The 16086-nt window shown below is 40.1% G+C and overlaps 1 protein-coding gene across 8 annotated transcripts in view; it reads left to right on the top strand.

Annotated features, from left to right (window-relative positions):
* LOC124148123 (nascent polypeptide-associated complex subunit alpha, muscle-specific form-like) overlaps positions 1-16086 on the top strand; it is a 65898-nt gene that overhangs the window by 12134 nt on the left and 37678 nt on the right. Inside the window, exon 1 of one of the 8 annotated variants that reach the window (XM_046519072.2) lies at positions 15102-15248. The exons of the other annotated variants lie outside the window; for them this stretch is intronic. The gene's annotated coding sequence lies outside the window, so the exon portion shown is untranslated. Of the gene's footprint in view, positions 1-15101; positions 15249-16086 lie in introns of those variants that run through there. 8 annotated transcript variants of the gene reach the window in all.

Genomic DNA, 16086 nt, shown 5'->3' with positions numbered 1-16086 from the left:
CACTCAGCAGTATTCCAGCTATATGACAGCTGGGGCGGTCGGGTAGCCTAGTGGTTAAAGCGTTCGCTCGTCACGCCAGAGACCCTGTGAAGCCCATTTCTGGTGTCCCCCGCCGTGATATTGCTGGAATATTGCTAAAAGCGGCGTAAAACCATACTCACTCACTCACTCACTCACTCACTCACTCACTCACTCACTCACTCACTCACTCACTCACTCACTCACTCTATGACAGCTGTCTGTAAATAATCAAGTCTGGACCAGACAATCCAGTGATAGCATTGTTCCACACAATCGGGCTACAATGACATGCAGTCAACCAAGTCAGGTGAGCCTGACCACCCGATCCCATTAGTCTCCTCTTACGACAAGCATAGCTTGCTAGGATCTATACTCTACATGGGGTCCCCTCGAATGAAATCGTTGCACTTCTGATATGTAGTAATAACTTCCCCTTTTAGTCACCTTAACCTTTTGTTGCTTATGTTAACATCTCCACAACTCAATTAGTTTTGGATTGCTGTGTACAAAAATTACAAAAACCCATAGCATAACACGACAATGTACGCAATGTAGCCTTTTCAACTAACGTACACGAATGTCTTTACAGATTTTTATTTACTGATTGAATACAGGCATCAGGTAAACATGGCCTCTACTGCAATTATTTTTAAAAAAGATCTACTCATCGGTTTTAAAATATTTAACAGACTAGGCCCAAGATAGTAATAATATATTGTATACCCACAGAAAATTGTCAATACTCAGTGCGAATACAGTATTTTCTTGAGTTTAGTGCGCACCCCTCTCTAGCAGATTCAGTATTTGGGAAACAGTTTTTTTGAATATTATGTGCAGATATAAATAACACCATACGTGAATTCCGGTGAACGAACGGGTGGTAAGAGGCTTGGGTCAGTACAAATTTATAACATGTAAGTAAATACTAAATGGCGCCAAAAATGATCTTGAGCCATGCAAATACATGTTGATAATAAACATTAATAACGACATTGGTTTTATTAGGCCATAACAATAAGATGACCGGTCAACTGTCCCCGGCTCCCTAGTCAGTGTTTAGGACATTGTCATTCACTTGATACAAGTTTTATGTTCACTTTACAACACAATGTTCACAAGGCTGCCCATGCCTCCCACTGATAGGAATGCTGTGCTGTAGGTACTTGTGTATGTGTCTTGTTAGTGATAAGACAGGAACTTCCTCTCTCAAATATGTCAAAACTGCCATGCATCTCTTCCTCTGTGTGATAAGGATGGCCCAGTGGTTAAAGTGTTCACTCGTCACGTCCTGAGGCCTAGTAACCATATGGGTACAATCCCCTTCATCAGGCCACAATTACTAGATTATTAGATTAATGTACACATGTTTGAAAAATATGAGGGGGTGGCATTTAATATTTTTTAAAACAAACTGTTCTAGGCAGTTTGAGAACTGTGTGTATGATGTACTAAAGTTAAGCACCATCCGATTCTTTCATATTGCTATAGTTAATCTGTCATGCCATTTTTAATACCGATAGTTTATTTCAAGTATGGAAAGAAGGGAACCCACAGTGTTTTACTTCGTCTGTTGGTACTTGGGAACAATAAAATTTAGACAAAGACTGAAGTCTTTTAAAACATTTATTAAAGCACCATGTTCTGATGGGAAGAAAAGATAGCTCTGGTTGATTGCATCTTATCCTGACAGTGTTATGTTATAACCACTGATTGGATTATGTTATAAACCACTGACTGTTATGTTATAAACCACTGACTGTTTTATGTTATAAACCACTGACTGTTATGTTATAAACAACTGACTGTTTTACGTTACAAACCACTGACTGCATTATGTTATAACCACTGACTGTTATGTTATAAACCACTGACTGTTATGTTATAAACCACTGACTGTGTTATGTTTAAACCACTGACTGTTATGTTATAAACCCCTGACTATGTTATGTTTAAACCACTGACTGTTATGTTATAAACCACTGACTGCTTTCCATTATATAGCACTTACTGTGTTATGTTATAAACCACTGACTGTTTTATGATATAAACTAACTGTTTTACGTTATAAACCACTGACTATGTTATGTTTAAACCACTGACTGTTATGTTATAAACCACTGACTGTGTTATGTTATAAACCTCTGACTATGTTATGTTTAAACCACTGACTGTTATGTTATAAACCACTGACTGCTTTCCTTTATATACCACTACTGTGTTATGTTATAAACCACTGACTGTTTTATGATATAAACCACTGACTATGTTATGTTTAAACCACTGACTGCATTATGTTATTATCACTGATTACATTATGTTGTAAACCACTGGTGGTCAAATGCACTGCTGTTTGCTGTCAAGATGTTCATCATGCCCTGAAATGCCAAAGTCTGTAAGAAACATACTGCATGCTTTTGGGTTTCACCAGAGAGGTAAGCATCTATGACCTGTCTCACTTACCATTTTCTCCCACAGGCTGTGACTCAACTCCTTCACGTCTACAGCGAGTAAGATCGCAAGTGATGACGGGATGGTCCCAGTTGATCGATCATTGAAATTAATCAGTTAGCGTCACTTCGCATCAGTAAAACTTAATCAAACCTAACACAAACACATACAAATACTTACTTCAGCGCTTTATTTAAAAAAAACCCCAAAACACTAGCCTTACTCTTTCTCATTTTTTGGCGGAGCGCCTTCATGGTCTAGTGGATAGAGCATCTCCCCGAACACCAGAAGGTCAGTGGTTCCATCCACAATCGCATCATGCCAAAAGATGTTAAAAGAGGGTACTTGTTGTTTCCCTGCCTGGCACTTGGCAATAGATGGGATAAAACAAGGACTGATTGGCTTGGAGTCCGTATGGTGTCTCTGAGTCGGGTATACATGTTAAACTGTGGCATGGTGTCTCAGCTGTATAGCACTATAAAAGGGGCATTAGTCTGGACTAGTACAAGCAGCCCCCCCCCCCCACACACACACACACATATATGGATGCATGTCTCTATATAAGTGCAATAACCTAGAACATTCTACCTCACATTACTTTTTCATCAACTTGTGAATAGTAAGTAGTGAATAGACCATAGTACTACTTTAGTGTGAGTGAGTGAGTGAGTATGGTTTTACGCCGCTTTTAGCCATATTCCAGCAATATCATGGTGGGGGGACACCAGAAATGGGCTTCCCTCATTGTACCCATGTCGGGAATCAAACCCGGGTCTTCGGCGTAACGAACGAACGCTTTAACCACTAGGCTACCCGACCACCCCGTGCTACTTTAGAGCAGTTGAGAACTTGGGAGAGTGGCAAGATCACTTGTATATTATAATGGACAATTGCTTGACAATCTTGGATAAATTCAATTAGACAGAACACCCATCACGGATGATTCTAGGTTAGGACAGGCAGTGACCTTCTCCAGGGTGGAGGCTGTACACTCGTTGCGGAAATAGTCCCCGGGGGGGGGTGGGGTGGGGGGGGGATGAGGTAATGATTATATGATGCTTGATAGCGCAGGGCATGTGACTCACAGCTGAACTGATACACAGTGTGAACATCTGCAGGTTTCGCTTGCTGACAGCTGACAGACAATTCTGCTAAATGATACGGAACCCATTACAAGACAAAACTAAGATGGCTGCCCAGACAGACAGAACCCCTGCTTTGAGAGGGATTTGTAAATCAGAAACTTTGTCTCACTGAACCTTTGTTTTGACTCATGGCGTACATCTGTACTACTTCTTCCGGGAATTAAAGCTACATTATGACAAACTGATATTTGGTTTCTGCCATTTTGTTTTCATAAATGATGTGTGGTAGGGATTTCCTTGAGATGAAACAAATTTCTCTTTTTAGTTATTTAATTATCTATTTTGTCCTGCAGAAGGTTCTTGTTTTACGTATATTCTTGATCAGTACACCATACATGCTTAGTGAGTACATGTAGCATGTCTCAGTGAATTCTAGCTGTATTAAGGCAGCTGTAAATGAATGAGTCCGGACCAGATCAGTGGTTGTCTGCATGATGTGAAATGGGGCTGAACGTCGCATTCACATGTGAGTGTGTGTGCACTTGTGTGCACATGCAAATAAGGGGGTATGTGTGCATCTGGGATTTTATGTGTTCGTGTTTGCATGTGAATGTGGGTGTGGGTGTGTGGGCATGTGTGTATGTTCGTGCATGCTTGTGTGTGCGTGCGTGGGAGAGATTGAAACAAACCAGCAGTTGATGTATTGAGCAACATCCCATGCCATCAGGGCATGAAGACAAACCCAGGGGCGGTTGGGTAGCCTAGTGGTTAAAGCGTTCGCTTGTCACGGCGAAGACCTGGGTTCGATTCCCGAAATGGGTACATTGTGTGAAGCCCATTTCTGGTGTCCCCCGCCGTGATATTGTTGGAATATTGCTAAAAGTGGCTTAAAACAATACTCACTCACTCACTCACTCACTCACTCACTCACTCACTCACTCACTCACTCACTCACTCACTCACTCACTCACTCACTCACTCACTCACAAAGACAAACCCATGAAGATCCGGGCTAAAATAGGTCTTCAGCAACCCATGCTATCCGTTAAAGGCAACAATGCTTGTCATAAGAGGCGACTAACGGGATTGGGTGGTCAGACTCGCTGACTTGGTTGATGCATGTCATCATATCCCAACTGTATAGATCAATGCTCATGTCAATCACTGGATTGTCTGGTCCAGACTAGATTATTTACAGACCACCGTCATAGAGCTGGAATATTGCAGAGTGTGGCACTAACCACAAACAACAGACAAACAAACCAACTGCCAAGACATGCAGTGGAGTGCTGAGGTACAAAGGGTGTGACCGTGCTGAAAATGCTCGATTATCTTCCTAAATCTATCTAAATATCTTCCTTAAATTGATCTTGACCATGAATCCTGAGTAGCAGTGATAGAAATATGCACTAGTCCTATAGTCCCTGCCAACCTGCCCAATAGTCAAGGTATCATAAGGACCATTAGAAAATTGCCCTTTTTAATGATTTTGCTTATGTCATCATTATAAGGACCAGGTGACTAAAACTGTTAGTTTCTATCGCTGAGTAGGCATGTTGTTAGAATGACCTGATTCTCCATTCTCAATTCTATAGGATAAATACACTGGACCCAGTCTTCAACACAGCTTCATTTTGAATCTAAAATAGCTGTCCAATAAAATTACACTGTTCTTCTACGATTGAGACAGATGCTGATATCACCAGTACTCAACGTGGTGTGTTGGGTACCGCCTAGACTAACATATAGTCTCTGAAATGAACATATCGTACAGAAAAAAACAGTTGCTCAGTTATCTTAATAAAAATATAATAAAAAAGGAGCCCAGTGATTCTCTTCATTTTCAGCAATAATCTAGACTTGCCAAACATTATAGACTTGCATGGGCTATAGTTGATATATTTGTATCAGGGTCTGTAAGACAGCCTAGGTACCGCCTCAAATACAACTGGGAACACCAGATAGCATGAGGGCTTCCTTCCCCCTTGTTAATACCAAGGAAACAGTTTTTCTTGCTAATAAAGCTTTTATGACAGTAATCGGATTCGATGAAATGTATCAATGATGCAGCAATTTTGAAATTAGGTCTCTGCTGAACTCTGGTTGTTGCTTCAAGGCTTGAGGGAAAAAGTCTTTGTTGAGAGGGTGATGGTGAGAAGAGGATAGTGACTTCTGAAAAGAAGCGTGGGTGGTGAATAAGTCCTGGGTGTTTAGTTATCAGTATAGAATGGAAATACAATACACTTGATAATCAAGGATTGGCTGTCTTTACATGTTGCTGTATTAATATACAGTAAGCCTTTAAATTTTGCATCATGAAAAAAATTGCTTCATACAATGAAAATATTGTTTGAACCTGTGACACTTGTATGCTGACAAACTCAAATATTTTATCTTGTGAAGGAAAAAGTTATATTTACTCACATTCCATGCACTTGACAAGAGGTAACAGAATGGCTTTCAGAGAAGCTAGTCAGCCATTGCGTTCATGATGCATGAATACATACTGCAACAGAATGGAGGCCTTTCAGAAAGCTGCATCGTTTAGATTCTTCTGGAACTGTAGCCACTTCTCAGGTCAAATCAGTTTAAAACACTTAGAATTTTGAAGATGCCAGTCTTGGGTTGTATGAGTTTTGAGGCTGGGTGGTCTGATGGTTAGTGTGTTTGTCTGTCACACAGAAAGTCTGGGTTTGATTCCCTTAAGATGCACACTGTGTTAAACCATTGATGTCACTGATATGGCTGCAAACCTGAAAATACTGAACGTCAATTAAATTTCTCTTTTAAATCATCAATCGAGCACCATTTTTGTTACTTGACCTGTATTCTTTTACTTCAAACAGCAGTCTTGTAGCTGGGTGGTCTGATGGTTAGTGTGTTTGTCTGTCACACAGAAAGTCTGGGTTTGATTCCCTTAAGATGCACACTGTGTTAAACCATTGATGTCACTGATATGGCTGCAAACCTGAAAATACTGAACGTCAATTAAATTTCTCTTTTAAATCGTCAATCGAGCGCCATTTTTGTTACTTGATGTGTATTCTTTCACTTCCAACAGTGGTCTTGTAGCTTTCATGAATATTTTTTGTTGAAGTTAATTTTGTATATAATTATATCTAAATGTATGTAACGTGACTCATGAAAATGTCTCCTCCCCCTATCCCCATCATTCGATAAGGGAAACATGATATTTCACTCGACACATGAAATAACCTTTCTTTTCATGCTTGTTGCAAGCATAGATATTGAATGGCAAAGAGAAGAATTAACAAGATGGTATGTTCTTGTGCGAATTGTACACAAGCCTTTGTCAGCTTATGTTCGGGTTTCTGTCATTTGTTGTCTTCTAATCCGTATGCCGTGAGCAATTACATGTTTGTTTGTCTGAACCAACAAGGACTGTGAAACTGAAACTTGGCAGGAGTCTAAATGCCAGCTGTGCTGTCATCAAATACAGCTCTGTTTTAAACTTATATGATAGTGGCCATGTTGAAACTATCAGTGTGGCTAGTTATCATGATATTCTGCTTCTTATTAATGGGAAACTGATGTGCAATGTATGTGGTATGTGTGGAAACATATTTTACATTATTTTGCATATTTTGAAGTTTATATCACATATCCTTCGTTCTAGCATTGTCTATTGATACTGCAATGCTATTTTTCTGTACATGTTCCCCATTATCATGAAAATAATCTCTTTTTTATGTTAGCTTCATTTCTATATTTAAAATGTGATTTATTTTTTCGGTGAAGAAAAATAAGGTTTTGAGATCTGCAGAAATCTAAAAGTTTGAAAATAATAGAAATGTCAGAAAACACCATGTTAACGAAAACTGCAAACGAAACAACATATTCAGATATCTTTTTGAAGGACAAGGTTAAAATCTCAAATGTAACAAAAATGTCTAAACCAAGACACACAAAAAACAAAACAAAAAACATCTGATGATAAAAAAACTTGCATTCGACCTGGATAGCTTCATGGTTCTGCTTTCTCTCATGAATTCAAATTTGATCAAACTAGGAATTCATTGTTTGGAGAGTTATAGTGGTTTCTAAACATGCTAAAGTACCATTATTTCAGATATCAACTAAAGTTAAATTTCGTGACGTTGAGCCATATTGTGAACGTGGGTACATATCTGCATTGTGGGTCCAGATTGTCATTATAAGCCTCATGGTCAGCGCGTGTTGACTGTGTTCACATCAATGAAGACAAAGATAGTGACGAAGATGAGTTCATATATTTTGTATAGATACAAGTGTATGGTACATACCAGGGTTTTACATGATGCACAAATGTGAGTTCAGTACTTACAAATGTTTGATTTGATTCAGATAAAGAATATACTACATCCTGAGAGACCAACTATAATATTCATTGTACCTACAGCATGTACAGCACATCCAGAGCAGTTATGGGGGTCTGTTGTTTCATACATCAGTCATGACCCCTGTCCACATCATCATTGATTCATTTTGGGCCCTAAAGTAATTATCTAAACGTACAGTGCACTACACCATTTCATTACTTTACAGGACCCTCATCATGCTCATATTGCCTGCAAGGACCCTTAGAATTAATTATTGGGGTCCCCTTGACCCCACTTTCGTAAGTCAAGGTAAAACCTTGATATACATACCGTATTCAACGTAATAAGCGCCCCGCTCTAATAAGCGCCCACGGCGATATTTGCTAATATATTGGCTAGTGAACAATCCCAATCAGCACCCCTTCCTATTGATCAATATACACAAGACTTTTTTATTTGTGTATAATACGCACTCTTGTGTTATATGCACCCTTAATTATGGGCAATTAAATTCTGGAAAAATATATCTGTTGTATGTTAACATTTCAGGCTATCAGCATAAACCATGAAATTTACGATCTTTCATCTCTGTTTTTTTTCACCAAAATAATATTCTAATAAGAGCCCCCTATTTCTAATTTTGAGAGCGCCCTTGGCGCTTATTACGTCGAATACAGTAGTTACATAACTGCAGAGGTTTGACCTTGCACTGAAGCAGCACAAGTGTCATCAGACTGGACTGCTGTGTGTTCCATTATCTGTCTCTCCTTAGAGACACTGTTGATGTATAGATGGTGGTGACCCACGACACACTTCTTATGGGCAACAAATATAGATCTTAAATGTCATTGGTTAATGTAAGTAGTAATATATAGAAAATAGTTACAATTTGTTTGTTTGTTAGTTGTTTAATGACACACTCAGCAATGTTCCAGCTATATGATGGCGGTCTGTAAGTAATCGAGTCTGGACCAGACAACCCAGTGACTGACATCATGAGCAACGATCTATGCAATTGGGATACAATGACATGCATCAGCCAAGTCAGCGAGCCTGACCTCTGATCCTGTTAGTAGCTGCTTACGACAAGCATAGTAGCCAAAATAGTTACAAATGAGTCATAACAATTCAATGAGGATATATGTCACTTAATTATGGTTGTGCGGACACAGATCAAGTATAGACAATGGAATGGGGGTTAGTCAGTTCCTGCTTGAAGGGGAATTACCCAAGACTATTTCCCATAAGGAGAGTTCTGTTTACAACTTGGTCATTGCTGCAGGGTGGTAGTTCATCCTCGACAGTTATGAGGAGCAGTGGGGTAGGGAAGTGGTTGAAGCATTGGCTCGTCACGCTGAAGACCAGGGTTCGATGCCCCACATGGGGAAAATTCATGAAGACCATTTGCCAGTGTGCCCTAACATGATATTGCTGAAATATTGCTAAAAGCAACATAAAACCTCACTCACTCACTCATTCACTCACTCACTCACTCACTCACTGCATTTTCTGTCATAATAATACTTCAGTGAGCACAATGATAGATGCGTAAAATAATAAATTCCAAAATATTTGTAGTGTGAGCTACCATCCCTAAAAGACAAATAAAATAGTTCTTATGCATTAACTTAAGAATCATGGTAGGGAGGAGTACTGTATATGAGCTCAGAACCAGATCATGTTCACACTGTGGCATTAAATGACAACTTTAATTTCTCAATCATGTGATTGATAAAGGGGAATGTCTTGTTCTGCACCAAGTTTACCCATGAAAAAAAATCCCCTGAGATGCATTGTGCTTTCATTGTATATACAAGCTTCATGAGGCCCCCCTGTCAACATGGGTCTGCAAAGTGGATTTACAATGTGTGAGTTTTGAGTGCTCTGTAATTAACCAGACAACAGCCACTTGTCTTCAATACCTTTTTTGAGGGAATTCTTCAGTAAAGAAGTCTCAGAACAAACACTGCTCATTTCTGAGAGAATGCAAGAAAGTTGATCGCTAATGGAGATCCTTTTTCTGGGTTTGAGAGGTGGTTGTAGTTGCCATATCGAGATCCTATGTTTATCATAGGTTCAAGCCTCTGGAGGAAAATTTAATGTTTAGCAGCATGTGTTTATAGGGCTGGGATCTTTTACCAAACTTGAGACAAGATTTATTTTTGTTAGACTTAGTTTGTGCATATGTTGCAAAAAGATATCGCTACTGGGGGATATATAAATGTAAGCATTCTTGAAGGGGGGAAGAATTTGTTATGAAGAGTCACCCTACATAAACCTACAGTGTATTCAGTGGAAACCACCCAATGGTTTAAAGTTTAGATAGTCAGTTTAACCAACTTTGGTGCTCGTTGCACACACCTATGTTGACTGGATTGCTGATTTAAAGGTGGGGTTGCCTCCTATTATTAATCTGGGCCATCCATTTCTTGTGACAGAATTCATTCTTCTACCAACTCCGATCTACATTTACTAACACTGACCTACATCTACTAACTCTGATCTACATTTACTAACACTGACCTACATCTACTAACTCTGATCTACATCTACTAACTCTGATCTACATCTACTAACACTGACCTACATCCACTAACTCTGATCTACATTTACTAACACTGACCTACATCTACTAACTCTGATCTACATCTACTAACTCTGATCTACATCCACTAACTCTGACCTACATCTACTAACTCTGATCTACTTCTACTAACACTGACCTACATCCACTAACTCTGATCTACATTTACTAACACTGACCTACATCTACTAACTCTGATCTACATCTACTAACTCTCATCTACTTCTACTAACTCTGATCTACTTCTACTAACTCTGATCTACATCTACTAACTCTGATCTACATTTACTAACACTGACCTACATCTACTAACTCTGATCTACATCTACTAACACTGACCTACATCCACTAACTCTGATCTACATTTACTAACACTGACCTACATCTACTTACTCTGACCTACATCTACTAACTCTGACCTACATCTACTAACTCTGATCTACTTCTACTAACACTGACCTACATCCACTAACTCTGATCTACATCTACTAACTCTGATCTACATCCACTAACTCTGATCTACTTCTACTAACTCTGATCTACTTCTACTAACTCTGATCTACTTCTACTAACTCTGATCTACATCTACTAACTCTGATCTACATTTACTAACACTGACCTACATCCACTAACTCTGACCTACATCTACTAACTCTGATCTACATTTACTAACACTGACCTACATCTACTAACTCTGATCTACATCTACTAACACTGACCTACATCCACTAACTCTGATCTACATTTACTAACACTGACCTACATCTACTAACTCTGATCTACATCTACTAACTCTGATCTACATCTACTAACTCTGATCTACATCTACTAACTCTGATCTACATTTACTAACACTGACCTACATCTACTAACTCTGATCTACATCTACTAACTCTGATCTACATCTACTAACTCTGATCTACATCTACTTACTCTGATCTACATCTACTAACACTGACCTACATCCACTAACTCTGATCTACATTTACTAACACTGACCTACATCTACTAACTCTGATCTACATCTACTAACTCTGATCTACTTCTACTAACTCTGATCTACTTCTACTAACACTGACCTACATCCACTAACTCTGATCTACATTTACTAACACTGACCTACATCTACTAACTCTGATCTACATCTACTAACTCTGATCTACATCTACTAACACTGACCTACATCTACTTACTCTGATCTACATCCACTAACTCTGATCTACATCCACTAACTCTGATCTACATCTACTAACTCTGACCTACATCTACTAACTCTGATCTACATCTACTTACTCTGATCTACATCTACTTACTCTGATCTACATCTACTAACTCTGACCTACATCTACTACATCCACTAACTCTGATCTACATCTACTAACACTGACCTACATCTACTAACTCTGATCTACATCTACTAACACTGACCTACATCCACTAACTCTGATTTACATCTACTAACTCTGATCTACATCTACTAACACTGACCTACATCTACTAACTCTGATCTACATCTACTAACTCTGATCTACATTTACTAACACTGACCTACATCTACTAACTCTGATCTACATCTACTAACTCTGATCTACATCTACTAACTCTGATCTACATCTACTAACTCTGATCTACATCTACTAACTCTGATCTACATCCACTAACTCTGATCTACATCTACTTACTCTGATCTACATCCACTAACTCTGATCTACATCTACTAACTCTGATCTACATCTACTAACACTGACCTACATCTACTAACTCTGACCTACATCTACTAACTCTGATCTACATCTACTAACTCTGATCTACATCCACTAACTCTGATCTACATCTACTTACTCTGATCTACATCCACTAACTCTGATCTACATCTACTAACTCTGACCTACATCTACTAACACTGACCTACATCTACTAACACTGACCTACATCTACTAACTCTGATCTACATCTACTAACTCTGATCTACATCCACTAACTCTGATCTACATCTACTAACTCTGATCTACATCCACTAACTCTGATCTACATCTACTAACTCTGATCTACATCTACTAACACTGACCTACATCTACTTACTCTGATCTACATCCACTAACTCTGATCTACATCTACTAACTCTGATCTACATCTACTAACTCTCATCTACATTTACTAACACTGACCTACATCTACTAACTCTGATCTACATCTACTAACTCTGATCTACATGTACTAACTCTGATCTACATCTACTAACTCTGATCTACATCTACTAACTCTGATCTACATCTACTAACTCTGATCTACATCCACTAACTCTGATCTACATGTACTTACTCTGATCTACATCCACTAACTCTGATCTACATCTACTAACACTGACCTACATCTACTAACACTGACCTACATCTACTAACTCTGATCTACATCTACTAACACTGACCTACATCTACTAACTCTGATCTACATCTACTAACACTGACCTACATCTACTAACTCTGACCTACATCTACTAACTCTGATCTACATCTACTAACTCTGACCTACATCTACTTACTCTGATCTACATTTAGTAACACTGACCTACATCCACTAACTCTGACCTACATCTACTAACACTGACCTACATCTACTAACTCTGATCTACATCCACTAATTCTGATCTACATCTACTAACTCTGATCTACATCCACGTACTCTGATCTACATCTACTAACTCTGGTCTACATCTATTAGGGGCAGTATGGTAGCCTAGTGGTTAAAGCGTTGACTCGTCATGTCGAAGGCCTGGGTTTGATTCCCCACATGGGTACAATGTTGTAGTTCAGCATGAAGTGAAATGTTGGTTTACATCACATGCAAGACTATTGCCCTACTATAGCCATGTGCATACACATGTGTGTATGTGGCTGCTTGTTGTCCCCCACCGCGCGAAGCGCGAAGCGGGGGATATAGTATTCACGACCGTCCGTACGTCCGTCCGTACGTCCCACCTGTTTGTTGCCGCGATATCTCAAGAACTAAACACTGGATTGTCTTCATATTTGGAACTATGGTGAATATACAGACTCCGCAGACACCAGTCAGTTTTGGTGACCTTGACCCCGTTTTCAAGGTCACAGCAGGCATATCTGCTTTTGGAGTTGGAAAACGGTGTTGCCGCGATATCTCAAGAACTAATCTCTGGATTGTCTTCCTATTTGGTACTAGGGTGTATATACGGACTCCGCAGACACCAGTCGGTTTTGGTGACCTTGAGCCCATTTTCAAGGTCACAGCAGGTAAATCTTCTTTTGGAGTTGGAAAACGGTGTTGCCGCGATATCTCAAGAACTAATCGCAGGATTGTCTTCATGTTTGGAACTATGGTGTATATACAGACACCGCAGACACCAGTCGGTTTTGGTGACCTTGACCCCATTTTCAAGGTCACAGCAGGCAAATCTGCTTTTGGAGTTGGAAAACGGTGTTGCCGCGATATCTCAAGAACTAAACACTGGATTGTCTTCATATTTGGAACTATGGTGTATATACAGACTCCGCAGACACGAGTCGGTTTTGGTGACCTTGACCCTATTTTCAAGGTCACAGCAGGCATATCTGCTTTTGGAGTTGGAAAACGGTGTTGCCGCGATATCTCAAGAACTAATCGCTGGATTGTCTGGATATTTGGTATTTTGGTGTATATACAGGCGGGGGACATTTCGTCACTTCTGTGACAAATACTTGTTCTAGTCTGGACTAATGCCGTTTAGTTTGTCAACCCATACTTCTACAAACTAACCATGAATGGACATTAGGACATTCAGGCCACATGGGTCAAATGGACTTGCATGTACATGTGTGTGGCTGCTTGTTCTAGTTGGACTTTTGCCAGTTTTATAGTGCTAGCCCACTGAGATACCAATGTCACAGTTTAACATGGATAGCCCACTCAGCCACAGTGTACTGACACCGAGCCAACCAGTTTTATCCCCTTAATGGTGATAGCCAGGCACCATCTTTAATGTCTTTTGATAGGCTGCGGTCATTGATCGAACCGCTGACCTTCCGCTCATTGGTCAGACACTCTATGGAGTGGTGGGGTAGCCTAGTGGTCAAATGTTCGCTTTTCACACTGAAGACCATTTCTGGTGTCTCCGCCGTGATATTGCTGGAATATTGATAAAATCGGCGTAAACCAGCACTCACTCACTCACTCACTCACTCACTCACTCACTCTATGCAGATGACCATAGAGGAGGTCAGTAGATCCTGAACACAAATAAACAGCACTCACTCACTCACTCACTCACTCACTCACTCTGTGCAGAAGACCACAGAGGAGGTCAGTAGATCATGAACACAAATACAAATATCTGTAGGACAGCATATCAAATGATGTCATTCACAGTTGACATATTCCCTCCATTCTGCTCAAAGTTGTTTTCGCCAATGACACACATAAATATCTCTTGGGACAGAACAAATGGTAACAATCTCAGTGGAAATGTTTCCAAGAACCTCGCCTTTGAGACCGTAGTTATCGCAGGTCGGCAAAAGCCTGCCATCCAGGCTGCTCCGCGGAGGATGGGTGCACTGACAGACTGCAACAGGAAGGTCCTGTGTTGTGTCCTCCTGCTGTTGAAGATGTACATTGAGATAACACGGCAGTCTAAACAATGTCTGTGTTTCACATGTTCCCTGTGGTGTTTGCAGTCAGCAACTGATGTTAGCAAACAGGGTCACAAGTGGAAGTGGCTGGGCAGGGCAGGACATCAGACACTGGGTGTATTGAGGCAGTGGATTTATCATGGTTCAACACATGGTACGGTTTGTTTTCAAGTTAGTTGAAGTTTTCTGATGCTGTGACAACTTATCATTGACTTGCTTGCTAATGGGCATTGTGGCAGGGCGATTACTGTTGCATGCTTGCAGATATGTCTGTGGTGTGACGTCTTGTATGTCTCACAGGGATGTAATGGAGGTTTGTGATTTGTGATTTTTTGTTGTTGTCATGGTAATATTATCATCATGATGTACAGTTTGTTGAACAGTGAATGTTGTTTTGTGGCACATCATCAATCATCTTGTAAACAATGACATCCGGACCAGGCAAACCAGTGGTTGATAGCATGAGCAATGCTACACACAATCTGTTCTGTCACACACCAAAAACACATGATCCTCATTTGAGCCTGTGTCAATGTTGGTGCCGGGTCAAAAGGTTTAGGGAGGAAAGAATACTCATATGGGAAAATATTCCAACATTCCACACTGGCTGTGGAAATAATATCCTTGGCAAATATCTCCAATGGAAGTTATTACCTAGGATTTTACTTTCTTCTGGAAAGAATCACCAGGTGGAATGAATATCCAATTACATTTGGCTCTTCAGACCAGCTAGGGACACTTAGGCTCTATTCTACCCTGGATTCCATACAAGGAGCCCAGTAAGGCATTCTTGGGACCTATTCTGCCCTGAAAACCCCAACAGGAAAACGAGAGAGGGGCACTTGGTACCTATTCTTCCCAGGAATCCCCACAGGGAGGCGAGCAAGGGGTATTTCAGACCTAGCCTGTCCTGGAATCCCCACAGGGAGATGAGCAAGGGGCACTTGGCACCTATTCTGTCCTGGAATCCCCACAGGGAGATGAGCAAGGGG

This window comes from Haliotis rufescens, unplaced genomic scaffold (genome assembly GCF_023055435.1).
Source record: "Haliotis rufescens isolate VD_foot unplaced genomic scaffold, xgHalRufe1.0.p SCAF_7, whole genome shotgun sequence".
In the NCBI taxonomy this organism is placed as follows: Eukaryota; Metazoa; Mollusca; class Gastropoda; order Lepetellida; family Haliotidae; genus Haliotis; species Haliotis rufescens.
This window is presented reverse-complemented; position numbering and strand designations above follow the sequence as displayed.